Source organism: Malus domestica, chromosome 12, assembly GCF_042453785.1.
Source record: "Malus domestica chromosome 12, GDT2T_hap1".
NCBI classification, from domain to species: Eukaryota; Viridiplantae; Streptophyta; class Magnoliopsida; order Rosales; family Rosaceae; genus Malus; species Malus domestica.
The window spans coordinates 29,833,992-29,849,330 of NC_091672.1; the positions used below are offsets into that span (position 1 = coordinate 29,833,992).

At 34.2% G+C, this 15,339-nt stretch overlaps 1 pseudogene; it reads right to left on the bottom strand.

Annotated features, from left to right (window-relative positions):
- Positions 1-4,005: 4,005 nt before the first annotated feature.
- LOC103430498 (probable serine/threonine-protein kinase WNK9) lies at positions 4,006-7,400 on the bottom strand (annotated as a pseudogene).
- Between the last annotated feature and the right edge of the window lie 7,939 nt (positions 7,401-15,339).

The window sequence follows — 15,339 nt, forward strand, 5'->3', positions numbered from 1 at the left end:
TTACTGATCTATATTAAAAGATTAATAATAAATAAATGAACTCCCAGTCGTGAGGGTGGGTGATGGTTAGGAGTAAGCTAGAGATCTAAAGAATCTGAAGGATCAGAACCCTTCTTTCTGAATAAAAAAATGTAAAAATGGAGCTAATTTCTGCACACATCTTTTCTAAAAAAGTAACTTATTATTTCTTCTTTCTGAATAAAAAAAAAGTTAGTAAAAAGGGAACTAATTTCCGCACACATCTTTTTTTTTTTTTAAATAGCTTATTATTATTTTGAACAAACGATATTATCTAAGTTAAGAGGGAGATGTGGGCTTAGCTCATAATAGTCTAGCAATAATGTAGTTCAAATTCACATTTAGCAAGACCTCTCACTATCAAGGTTCTAAAAAATGCTAGCCGCTAGTTGGGCGGCATGCTAGCGCCTAGCGGCTAGGTGGCGCCTAGGCGGCCTAGGCAGATTTAGGTAAATTTCTTGTATATTTTGTAAAAAAATGCATATTGACATCTAAAAAAAAAACTATACTTGTATGGATAATAAAATAATGATAAAATGCAAATTAGGTACACTTTCCATAAGTATTGGATGAACTTGTAGTAAATCCATCATTTGCAAATTAGATACACCATTTCCATAAGTATACCACCATGAAACCAAAAAAGAAAAAAGCACACAATTAATAAATAAATAAAACCTCCTATGACCGCCTAGCCCGCCTAGGCCCAACCCGATTTTTTTGCGCGATTTGCCCAAAAATGCCTCAGTTGCTAGGCGGCCGCCTAGGACGTTTTTTAGAACACTGCTCACTATATCACTAGACCGCAGTACTAAATGACAAAAGTAACTTATTATTAAATCACATTTTAAACATTCTATGTTGGAGATAGGAATATATTCCAAGTTTTAGTTATCCCAAAAAGGTCCAAATTGATTTTTGTGGGTCTGCAATCCACCTCAAAGTAAGTAAAAACACATGTTTCTTGACTTGAATCCCACTTGGGCAAACTTTACACCACCATCGCATTATTTAAGTGAGAAAAGTGGTAAAGCATGCAACCCTTTCAATCGTTTAAAAGATGGGGAAACTTTGGACAGGGTGGAAGAGATTCTTGTGTCCGATACTCCAATTAGGTACAATGTTTGAACTATTAACAAAAGAATCAGGTTTGGCCGAACAATACCTAAACGCAAATAAGCCAATCTCTTTATGAGTGGGTTGGCTAGTTTGCCTAACAGACTACTTAAGGCTGATTTGGTATTATTGTGCTTTGATAAACAAATGTTCTTGCTGTGCTGTGAGAATGAACTCATTTTTGTTACTTCATGTTTTCAGTTTTTTTTTATCCAAAATTATGAAAATAAGTTGTTTTTAAGTGTTTACCAAAGACCTTTTTTAGCTCAGTTTTTTTTTATAACCATTTTTTTATAAAAGCACCTTAGTGCCAAACCAATACTTAGTCTAGTTATCGAAGACAAGAATTTCTCGTAAAATCTCATGTATTTAGATCACCCTTTACCCCACTTTAAGAGATTCAACTGTTCAAAAGGAAATCATATTTACCCTTGATAACTTTTAAGATTCAGTTTCCATCATAATATTGTCGTTGAGTGGTAATGGTTCTCTTCTTACATGACTCAATTATAAATAAAAAAAATTGAAAACCCCATTGATTGGTTGTTAGGGAAGGGTCGTGTGCATGTGGCTATCGTGTCTAGAGTACGGAATTGAAATTCTTTCCAAATCTTTGTGTTCGGAGTTCAAGAATCAAGATTGGAATTATTGATTTTTAATTTTATGGCATTTATTAGTCTATCTCACACAAATTAAGAATTTGAACTTCTCACTTCAACAACTCGAATCTTCTAATTCTTAAGTTCTAGACACAAAAATTCGGAGAGAATCTCAATTCTAAAAGAGTCAAATTACCAAAAAGTTTGTTAGATTTGTTGTCATCAATATCTATTTTTTAAAGCTTAAAAAGTTGTGATTCTGATTAGTACAATCTGAACCGTGTGATCAAACTGCTTTTATCTTGATTATGATATATATCATAGATTTCACCCACCTACATCATGTTCGAATCCTTTCCTTCTAATCTAGTAAATTCGGAAATCCAGATCGTTGAAATTTGATCTAATATCTAAAGTTATTATAATTTTTAAAGTGGGCTCTTATTTGTAGCCGTTTGGTCAAATTTCAACAACCCCGAATCCCCAAACTTAATGAATTAGCCCTACATACAATCCCATGTGGATTTTCCCATAATGTTATGGAATCAAAAACCTTTTGAGTTGGTCTCAATTCAACACCCAACCAAGCCACCAATGCAAATTATGCAATATAAAAATAAACAAAAAGACTAGTTGGCCTCCACTTTGCTACCCACTTTTAGGGTACGTTTGGTACGCAGACGGGACGGGACGGGACGGGACGGAACGAATGTGTCATTTTTGAAAAAGACATGGGGTATATTTGTCTTAAAATGGTAAAACATTGTGTTCCACATACGTGGAACAAACCCGTTCCAGGGGGGGAGGTGGAACGCAAAAACACCCAAAATCTGTCCCGTGGAACAGCCCGTTCCACCCATTTTTGGCGCACCAAACGCGGGACGGAACGCCTCGTCCCGTTCCGTCCCGTCCCGTCTCGCGTACCAAACGCACCCTTACCGAACCCAAAAAAAGGAAAAGTATCATTATTCATACTTATTTATCAATTACAATTCTATACGTGTGGAAAATCTTTTTTTTTTTTTTTGTTGATAAATTATTTATGCATATGCGTCAACTTGTAATGTACGAAAATAAGAAACAACAACTCAGTACGGAATGGGGCTAGTCAAATGATATTTTACAATAAAAGTTACATGATTTAGGTTAAGTCATAAAATCCAATTCGCTACCTATGAGAGCCGTAAGCGGAGAGTATACCAATAATACTAAAGTCGATTTTTCGAGTTAAATTAAAGAACTTTAACATAAAAGTGAGTACAACTTTTGGTACAAGATATGGTTTGGTGGTTTGATATGTGATTTAGATTAGCTTAGATGTCTTTTTCAAGGGAAGTTGGTATGTGGACCAATGGACCATCCCATATTAAAGGAGCCAATATTTTTTGGGTGATAAAATATGGGCAACCGGATTGTACGTTAAGAGTTCAAATCGTCTTCGAATTTCAGAGTCTTAAGCCGATGAACCGGTTAAGTTGAATCGTTCAAGACAGGGAGAAAGCCATCCAAACTCTTAATTTTTGTGAGGTTGGTTAATGAGATGAGTTAATGATGATTGTAAAATTTAAAATAAGTGATCTGAAATACTCGATCCATTGAGTCTAGACTACAAGAAAAGAATCTCGATTCCTAAGCTAAGTAGATGAGCATGCATGGAATGGAACATGGGGAACCGGATCCAAAAGAACTAAGTCCACTCATCAGATGATCTGGACCATTAAAATTTGATCTAACGGCTACAAACAAAGGATCCTCTAAAAGTTATAATAATTGTAACCGTTAAATCAAATTTCAATGGTCTGGATCATTTAATCCTTGAACTCAGTTCCTTTGGGTCCGGAGGGGATCCGGTTCCGAAGCATGGAACATGAAAGATGATTTATTTGTTCTTGTGGGGGCCAAACAATTGAAGAAAAAAAAAACCCTCACTCCATAATTGACACATACTGAAGGGGCCAGGTATGTCCTACAAGAAGCATGGCAAAAGATCCTGATAAATCATAAACCTTTCATTGGCCAACTCAGCACTGACATGCCTATAATTCAATCCATCAGCATTTTTCGATTTTCAATCTTCCTGAATAAAGACCGATAAGATGCGGGTTAGGTCAATTAACCACGTATGCCTCTTGTATTCGAATTCTAAATCAAATAGTTTTTAGGTGCTATATTTCTTTTAAGCGTCTTGAGTCTTGAGAAAATTGGAGAATTTAATTCTATCACTAATTATATATAATTACATATCTGCCTCGTTCTAATTGTATACATTCAGTTACACCTTAAGAATCTCTCAAATTATACTTGTTCCAACCAATAGGTCTCTTGTAATAAGGAGATGGAGTTGAACACAATCTATGTAGGCCTCAAAACCATAATTTTAAATACAAAGCATCCTGGAAAGCCACATCCCTTGGTAAAAAAAGGAGTGGCCTTGGTAACCATACATGATGTAAGTGTATGGAACCTGTGAAAAGAATACATGTTTTGTGCCTCTGCAAGTTTATAAATCAACAGCATCAACTGGGAGAGAAACTGCCCTGCGAAGAGAGTGAGGAAGCAGTGAGCCTGTGTATAAACTATTGGCAGTGATCACATTCTCCTTGGGAGACTCCATCGCCTTGCAATTTCGGGCCCTTTGGGATTCCAAATTGGGGCAGCTCTTTTCAAGATTTGCAAGGAAATCCGGAGTTATGTGTCGGTGATCATAAGCGCAAGATTTCGAAAGAACTATGTTGTTGATTCCTTGTAATGTGTTTGATACCACAGATGATAAGAACCCGTTGTCTATTTTGTGTACTTTACTTGCATTCAGTGAAGATTTTGAGAGGATGGAAATAGAATGTAAACCGGATAAGTTTCTAATGGAATTTCTTGTGCTTGATTCTGTAGTGTTTTCCAATTGAGGATCTTGCTCATCTTCAACTGTGACTAAGAGATGCATTTTCTCATATTCTTCGTCAGAATGGCTCTGTCCCGAGCCTACTGAACTAAGTTCTCGACCTTCGTGTGTGGCTGCTGTCCCCAAATTTCTTGGTATTGAGGGCAGTCTGATTGGTTTGATTCATTTGGTGCACCCCCTTTCACATGATGCTCAGACTCATCAACTTGGTATGTAATCTCCTCAAAACGACCGTGCATTGAAGGACAACCATGTTTACAACATTGAATAGCTTGCAAGTCCTTGGCGCTAGGGTGGTTCGACAGATACTCCATCATGGAACCACTAGAGGTGTGATTAGAAACATAATTGTGACAAAAGCTTTGATTAGCACACGGGGGTGTTTCCACTAGTCCTGGTCCTGACTGCCAATCGGGTACCAACAAGGAAATTACCCCATCAATCATATCTGCTATTCTGGTTACATCTTGATCGGTCATAACCAACTCTGCAACCATTTCAGTTGACACACTCAATGCTGTATCATTCTCGGTGTCAAATGTGAAATAAATGTTGCGTACACGACCTGCAATATAGGATTTAAAGTGCTAAATTTAGTTTCCACACATAGACAATCCATAAATAAACTTTGGAAAGAAAGTAAAGACAATGCCAACCTCCTTTATCTGTAATTCTAAGTCTAAAAAAGATACCACCGTCTTCTATTCTCGTCCCTTTAATACTCATGCCGACATCTTCAGAATGATCATCCTCACGATGCTCAAACAGTTCGATTCCAGTTGATTCTACATCAACAGGCTGATACCCCCACTCATTTGGGGCATCAAAATTGTAACCATTCGAGTATCCATTACTAAAGGAACTGTTGCTTCGATGAAGCTCTAATAGAGGCTGCCTTACAAAAGGACCCATGTTATCTAGCTGCCTACTATAATCTAGTGATCTCAAATCATATTCACACTCATCAATTTGGAGAAAACGGTCGTTTAAAAGCTCCCTTGCAGAGAGCCTCGATGACGCAGTTGCCAAGCATTTCTCAACGAATTGTCGTACTTCTGGATCTTTAACTTTGTACAAAGCATCTGGTTTTTTACCCTATTAAATTCAGAATGCAGAAGGAATCTTAGATGTCACATTTTTCCTAAAGAAAGTAAAGCATTCCACTAGAAAGAAAGGGAAAGAGAATCCTCTTACAGAAACAACTTTCTTGTAGATCTGTACAGGATGAGAGCATTCGCTATACGGATATTCGAAAGTGACCATTTCCAAAATGCACATCCCAAATGAATAAATGTCAACTAGCTCATTATATGCCTCTTCATACACTTCAGGAGCCATGAACTCTGGTGTCCCTGCTTCAATAAAATCGAAAGATATCTAAACACATTAACCTTCTAGGTAAATAACTTTCCCTTGTTCCAATCAACATCACAAATTAAGAAACGAACAAAATTTGCATAGGGGCATTCATATTTGACTCAAAATTTGACAATTTATGAAGCAATTCTTATAGGATGGATCAGTCGAACTTACCAACGCAGTGCGCAGCCTGCGATTTCCTTAAGATTGCAGCTAAACCAAGGTCACCGATCTTCACTTCCCCTTGGTTTCCATTGATGAAGATATTGTCACACTTGAGATCTCTATGGATCACAGGAGGGTCATGGCTATGAAGATACAGAAGCCCTCTCAAGATCTGCCTACACCAATGCTTCACTGCTCTAATGTTTACTCTCTTGTGCTTTAACCTATACCTATTAGTAATTTAAAAAAAAAAACAAAAACCAACAAAAAATTAACAAAATTGGATTTAGAAAAATTAACAAAAAATCATATTTTGTATTAAAAACTCACAAAATACATACTGCTTAAGGGTCCCAGAGGTGAACATTTCAGTGACAAAATTGATGTTTCTGTTGGCAGGATCAACCCAGGAAGTGTAGAACTTCATGATGTTTCCGTGCTTCAATGTCTTGAGGAGGTGGATTTCACAGTAGAGCCTCTCAAGATCTTCAGGGCTCTGCAGGAAATCATAGAGCTTGACCTGGTTCCAAGCAACTTCCATCCCTTCATACTCATCAAATGCTCTGTAACTGCAACAAAAATACAAATTAAAAAAAAATATAAACCCAGAAAAAATCACTCAAAAAACCTGCCAAATACCCAGAAAAATTCAAATTTTTGGGAAATCTGAACTGGGTTCTGATGATTTTTTAAGAAAGTTAAGAGCTTCAAGACTTACACTGTCTTAGAAGCTCCTTTGCCAAGGATTTCATTGTACTGCAACCAAAAATAAAAAGTAAAAAAAGGTTCATTCTTCCAGCAGAATGCACAGAAGAAAATGAGGAGAGAGAAAGAGGAGAGAGAGAGAGAGAGGTAATTACTCTGCCATATCTCCCAGTTGGATCAACTTCCACAAACTCAGAGAAATCCGGTTCAAGATGTGAGAGACCATTCATTTCTGTGAAACCAATCCTCACTTTTTGGCTTTCCTTCTTCTGGTTAGCTGCTGCTTCTTCCCCGTCGGCTATTTCTTTGTATATTCTGACACAAACACAGAGATAGAGGAGAGAGAGAAAATGGAGAGGATTTATCATAAAAAACTGGTTTCTCAACGTTTCAGGGGAGAGTCCGGAAATTAAAAGATCAAAGGAACAAATGTTTCGTTCTTATTTTCTCCCAGCACTCATTCTTTATTTATATATTTGGACATATAGACAGATCAAACCACCCAGTCCCACGACGGTACGTGACAAACTGCAAGTCTCTCTACTTTTTTTTCTGCAGTAAAATAGGATAAATGTAAAAGATTTTTGCATTCAAATTTCTCTTTCTACGCTACCATGTTTTTCTCCATCTTTTAATTCTTTTTTGATTTATTCACGTCAAAATTATAAAGAGATTAGACGTATATTAGAAGAGATTATTTTGCTGAAAAAAAAATATATGTGGTGTCTCCCACTTGACGAGAGAGATAAAAGGAGCAAGATATTGAACCGGTTACAAGATTTTGCATGTATGTAGGGATGAAAGGAGGAAAATATTGAAATGGTTGCCAGATTTTGCATGTATGTAGGGGACCTCCTAAAAAATTAGGACATAAAATTTCCCGTATTTTGCTCTGACCAAACGTGGTATGGCATCACTCAGTGTGAGAGTGACTTTAGTTAACGAATAGACAATATATGTAGAATTATATGTAGAAAGAATCACGTAGGATTACATATAGTCAAGAAGAAAGACAATACATGGAGTCCTATTTTTATGTGTGTACACATACACATGGTTAACAAATATGGAGGCAGATTCTCTGCCCTTCCACTTCTCGAACTCTTCTGTTTGTGTGATCACGGTTAAGTTACGTCAACATTTTATATTACTATTCATTTTTGTCTTATTATCTCTATAAAAAAAAATATAAAATGTTGACGTGGCTTAACCGGGATCACATAAAACAGGAGGGCACGTGAAGTAGAAGGGCAGATAATCTGCCTCGAACAAATATACCTATAAGATGCCTGAGTCGTGTCAATAATATTGACATGACATGAGTTTAGCGCCACGTGTCGTTTTGATTAATAATGTATTAATATGTGTAAATTTTTCTTTACATAACAATGTATCATCGTTTCAATAATTATCTTATTATAAATCATATGGTAAACATGCATATTTGTGTGGCAAAAAGCAATTGGTTACAAACAAAGTGTCCACTTGAAACTTGAACCATGCTTATAGTCATACATAATATTTTTCTGTCGACGTTATCCTATATTTCTGAATAAATTTCATTTTGTATAATTTTGAATTTGTGTGAGTAGCTAGAGACCTAGTAGGCTAGTACTAGGGTAAATATGAAAAATTCAAACACTCAGCACACATGTTTGTTGAATGAAATTGAAATGACTAGAAATCTTTCTTTTACCATAACAAAAGATAAGTGATTATGAATATATTTTGAAGAAAACATTACTAATTGATTTCAGAGCAAAAAAAATTACGCACACCATGTGTTTCAAGTTTGGTATATCACATGAGGATGAGTGTTGACGAAATTTCTTCTTGAGGAGTTGTTCTTTTACTGTAGTTGAGTTCATAATATTTATTTTTATGTGAACGTCTCATAATTTTGTTGGTGCATTTTTCAGACCATAAATAATATGGTAGAAGATTCCATCTCTTTTTTTTTCAATTATTTATTTAAGAAGATAATAAATGTTGTTAATGGACTTTTATATCTCATAATCTCCAATCTATTATCACTCCAACCTTTATCCGCTCATCGGATAATACTAAAGAGATAGTCTATTTAAACAAAATTACAAATCATATGACATATCACCAATAAAAAATAAGTAGGTTAATCAACACTTAATAATAATCTCTCATCAATAACTACGTCATATAGTTTAAAAAATATAATTTAAATATATAGTCTCCCTAACATTACCTTTACCGTAAATACTATTTTTGCACTTTACAAAAATACGTACAGATATATATATATACACAAGAGAAACCACAAATCTGGTAAATTTTCAGAAAAACAAAATGATAATTAAGAAAAGACAATGTATATGAAGAAATTCCGTTCACACTAGGGTTTTTGACTCGCATATATTTTCATGTGACTTTGTCAGACCGAAACAATTACAACGCATGTGCTATTGTGTTGTGATATCCTTTTCAAAGTGCCACTTGTTTTATTTTTTTTTTTGGCTATTGGCCACACCCACATGGTTGGCTTGCTTCCTTGAGACTTGGAGTATATATATATATATATATATATATATTTGATTAATTAAAATTAAATGCATTATTAATGAGAGTGAATAATTAACTACCAGCAGGCTACTCAACTGCATTCAAATGATTTTAACTTCAAAAGATAGTTCAATCATTTACATTCTTTGAATTTAAAGTTTAAGTTCGACTTGCATGAATAACAAGTACATTATTAATTTAAGGAAAATTAATGAAAATGGCTTGAAAACTTTGAGTTTTAACGATGATGACAAAATAAAGGGTAAAATGAATAGTAACATGATTGACTTTTTAGTGTAAAAATGTGGTTTTTTGTTAAAGTGAACAGTACTTGAAGTTTTTCGTTAAAGTTCCCATTAATTTATTTTGTTAGTTCATTGTGTATTTAAACTCAAAATTTTCACATTTTCGATGCAAAATATTATTGTATAGGAAAAAACAGGCTTAAGGAAATCACATGAGTAATGTAAATGTTGTTTATTAAATTCTTAATTTGAAGGAAATCTGAATGAAATGTTCCAGAAATCAGATTTGTATTCTCTCCCTACCCATTTTGCCCTTTCCTCTCTCCCCTCTTATTTTAATGCTCAAGATTAATTAAGCCACATTTTCATCCTGTTTTACTTTCTCTGGAGAGAGAGAAAGAAGAAGAGAAAACTCAGAAAAGAGGGATGGAGAAGAGGGAGAGGAGAGAATTCAACTCAAGTTCGATAAGTAATGCATCATGTGAAAATCAAGGGTCGTGAATATTTGTTTTGAAGTTTTAAATCCATTAAACCATTAGGGTCTATGTATGTCTATCTGTTAGAAAATAATAGAGGACATGGAAGTGACTTGTGATAGCTATATGTTTTTTGTTATCGCTACATCTATTCATGAACAAAACACAATGATCAAACATCTGATAAATGTTAAGCTCAATGGTTTGGCAGGACCGACTCACATCAATGACGGGAGACTCTCACACTCGTGCTTAACCGACTGACCCAACACATCGCTTGAGCAATATTGATACATATTTACTCTATAACCGACATAATACTTTCATTTAAGATTTGTGTACGTTAGAATCATGTCATCTTGTGTTCCTAAAGAAGCAACATTTTCAACCAGGGAAAAGATTGGCCACGTGGTTTAGCTAAGGAGTGAGGCTACAATCTCTTTGTACAACCACGTACTGGGTGTGTATCATTGCATGCAGAAACTTTATTTTTCGTTCGTTCACGTCTTACATAATTCAGTGCTTCTTTATTTAGGCATTTTCGTCTTACATAATTCAGTGCTTCTTTATTTAGACATTTTTAGGTAAATGTTGTCTCCCCAAGAGGTAAGATCAGATCACAAGTAAAGCCATGCATGCATGGAAAATGAGACAAAATGAATTTGGATCCTCTTCGGACTTTAGTGTCTAGAGCTTAAGGATCAAGAACTATTGATTGATCTTTGACTTGTGTGAAATCAGAGCCCTCATTTGATTAGTGTGAGGTGAACAAGCAGAACAAATTAATGAAGATCTCAGTTCCGGAATGGATCTCAACTTATAGGCTTATCTGTCTCCTATAATTATTTTAAATTAATTTTAGGTATATTGAGGGTATCCAAGGACTGAGCAGACATATTATTCCAGCAAATACACACACACATATAATATGTAGTATTTGACGAAAGTGTTTGGCAAGAAATCATCCATACAGTATAATTTATGCAGCAAGTGTCATGCAGCCTTCATACTTTCAAATAAAAAAATAACAATGCACTGTGCAGCTTTCGTACGGAAAAGTATACTTGATTACGTGTCTCGAATAAAATGACTAGATTGATTGTTAGTAACTCATAGTAACATTATCTCAAACACGAGAGATAGTCTTCTCTTACTAATTTACCACATAACGATTGTTTATTGGACAAATGATGTAGTTTTCTAACACATCACAAGTGGCAATTGAATGAGTGAAATTGCGAAAACTACAGTCATATTACTTCATACATGTTCATTTTATTAGGTTATAATAATTTATTCTAAAAATAAAATAAAATAGATTCTAATCTTTGGTCTTTGGGGTGCATCTAGAGGATAGAGTCAAGTCACACACTATTTTTCGTATTTAGTTTTTTAATTTATGAAAGAGACCAGAGAGGTTTGAGTTCAAATTGGTGCATATATTCTATACTTGATCTTCTTTTTTTAAACTATACGTAATGCCTTGTGGACGACTTTTCTGTTTTATTAGCAATAAAAAAAGGAGATTACAAATTTGTAATATATGATTAACATATATTATGGAAAGGTAATATATAATTATGTATATATATATTTATATTGAATCATAAATTCCCAAGTTTGACTAGTTGATTTTGAATCCAGGAATAATGCCGTACACATAACAAGTCAACAGTATACGAAAGGGTGACTCCAAAACTCAACAAAGTACTTTCAGATAGATAATTTTTATAAATGAGCGGATCTGTGGCATTATCTTTTTTACACATTTTTGACACACGTTTATGTAGGTCTTATTTCGTAATATATTTTAATAATTCGAACATTTATTTTTTAGAACATCATTTATTGATTATTCTTGTAAAAAATTAAACAAATTTAAAACCATTAAGATATTCATTTGTAGTGAAGAAAATAGGCGAATATGATTCTATAAATAAACTCTAAACCCTTAATCCAACGATCATGTGGTTTTAGAAATGGGTGCTTTTTTACAGACATGATATTTGAGGGAAAACCTAAATGATAAACTGATCGAATCGTTGAAGTAAATTATGAAGTGAGTCATATAGAAATGTGTGTCAAAGGTTGTGCAAAAAATAGTGCAATGAGTCCGTCCCCATATTATAAATTTGAAGTTTTTTTTAACAAAAAATAGTGCGACGAGTCCTGCCCCATATTATAAATTTGAAATTTTTTGAATAAAAAATATTATCTACACTAAGGGGGTGAGCTAAGTCTGACAAATGTGATTCAAATTCGTATGACAGTAATTGAACCTAAGACCTCAAATGAAAAGGAAAACCATTACACCATAGCATTAAGTTGCTATAAATTTTTTTTAAAAAAATGTATGTCCATCAATCTCAAGTAATTTTTAAATTTCCATCTTAACCTTTAGCTAAATAAGAAGCCGCAAGACTAGATTTTTATTTTTATTTTCTATAGAACAAAGAGATTTGAAAATCAAAGGGGATTGGTACACCAAACAAAAACAAAATTTGGGGATTAGAATATACAATCAGTCCATTATACATTGGTTGAATTAATATTTGGGATGATTAAAATAACGTAGAGCACATATTAAGCCAAACTACCAAACACGTGCATTGGTTAACACAACTTTGATATATTAAAATTTTAATTCACAAGAATCACGACTAAAAACTATTTAATCTAGCAAAATTTATACAATTTTTTTTTATACAAGCAAAATTGGACAAGGAGATTAGACGTAAAATTTCGAGTACAAAAGTAAATAATATTCGATTTGTTGGGATGATTTGTGGTAAAAGAATGAGAGATTTTAGAGAAAAATGGAGCAAGAGTCCCTGAATTTTAGCTAAATTAGAGAGCTTTGGTACTTGAACTAAAAATTCATGAGTATTGGTCTCGGAACTTGTTATAATATGGAGCAATAGTCTTTTTGGCCAACTCTGTTAGAATTTCCATCAATTGTTTGTCCCTTTAAACCCTTTATTTTAGATGAAAGTTCTTAATGAGTTAGCCAAAATGACAATTGCTTCACATTATAAAAAGTTTATGAACTAATATACACAAATTTTTAGTTTAGTAACCAAAACTCGAATGGAACTAAAATTCAGGACCGTTGCTCCATTTACCTTGAAATTTTGTAGTTGCATGCCCATATTAATTCATGAAATAATCGAATTCTTAGTCGCTAGGTAGAAATTAGAATATTTTCCAAAGGATTAAAAAATTGTATTTATCCAAAAGCTACTCTACTTCTAGAAGATCATTTTGTTAATAAATTCAATACCAACCACTACAAGAAAGAGTATTATATTTTATACAATGTTCTTGTGAAAAGACTTAAGACTTGGACTTTAAACTTATATTCGTGCACACTCTCCTTTCTCTTTCAATACCTAGAACCTTTTTTGTAGTCAAATTCACCAAGATGTATAGCACACGCACGAATTTTAACATGCAAATGCAATAGTGGACGGCTTGTATACTCACCAGGAATTTACCAATCGCTTCACTCTTTGGTAGTTACCCTTGACCTCCTGTTTATTTTTCTTGACACCAGTGGAAATTGAACCCACACCACATGTGGATGAGTATAGCTCCACATCCACATGGTTAATAAATATACCAATAATTTGCCTGAGTTGAGTCAATAACATTGATATGATATGAGTTTAGCGTCACGTGTCGTTTTGATTAATAATGTATTGATATGTGTAAACTTTTCTTTACATGACAATGTAACATCATTTCAATAATTATTGCATTGTAAATTATGTGGTAAACATGCAGATTTGTGTGGCTAAAAAGCAACTGGTAACAAACAAAGTGTCCACTTGAAACTTGAACCATGTTTATAGTCATACATACTATTTTTCTATCGACGTTATCCTATATTTCTAAATAAATTCATTTTGTTTAATTTTGAATTTGTGTGAGTAGCTAGAGACCTAGTACTAGGGTAAATCTAAAAAATTCAAACACTCAACACACATGTTTGTTGAACGAAATTGAAATGACTATAAATCTTTCTTTTACCATAACAAAAGATAAGTGATTATGAATCTATTTCGAAAAGAAAACATTACTAATTGATTTCAGAGCAAAAAAAATAAAACGCACACCGTGTGTTTCGAGTTTTGTATATCACACGAGCGTCACATGAGGATGAGGGTTGACGAAATTTCTTCCTCGGGAGTTGTTCTTTTACTGTAGTTGAATTCATAACAGTTATTTTTATGTGAATGTCTCATAATTTTGTTAGTGCATTTTTCAGGCCATAAATAATATGGTACAAGAATCCATCTGTTAATGGAGTAGATTTTTTTTTCAATTCTTTATTTAATAAGATAATCAATGTTTTTAATGGAGTTTTATATCTCATAATCTCCGATCTATTATCACTCCAACCTTTATCTGCACACCGGATAATAATAGAGAGATCATCTATTTAAACACATTTGTAAATTGACACACCCCGATCCTAGAATCAAGGCGTGCTGGCCGTCACGTGAGCGTGACGTAACCAAAAGTGCGATGCGGAAGCAAAAGATAAGAGAAATAAGAAGGAATAAAAACCAACTACTAGCAATAATATTCAACTAGCATGCTAGAGTAAGTTTAAGTGTGAAACACACACATATTCAGAGCATAAGTACTAGGAGCAGTCAAGTAGGAACATTACTAAATTACAACACCCGAAGGTGAGTCCTACATTTATGTAGTCTGTCAGAATGCCGTGGGAATCCTTGTGAGCCACCACACCGTTAACTAGAACATGGAGGGGTGCAAAACAAAATTGAGTGGGTCAGTAAAACAAAGCTTTTTGAAAACACTTCATTTAATAACATTTCTAACCCCTCGCTGTAAAACCTGTATACTTTCCCAGAAAATAACATAATATGCATATAATTCTTCAAATATCTCAAATCACCAATCTTTATCAAAAACCAGAAAGTATGCCATGCTATAAGCGTCAATAACAGAATAAGGATGCAACATTATAACAGGTGAAATAAGTACATAGGACCTTATGAGATCACTGAAAGGAACTGGTGGTGGTTGCTCGTGAGTTCCTATAAACAAAACCGTGAAAGCGTGGTCGGGGCCTAAAGCAGACAATATCGTGCTACGATGGTGGAGCGGGCCCGGGAAGTGATCCGTCCCGGGCCGGGATGTGACATAAATCATGTGATATGTCACCAATAAGAAATAAGTACATTAATCAATAC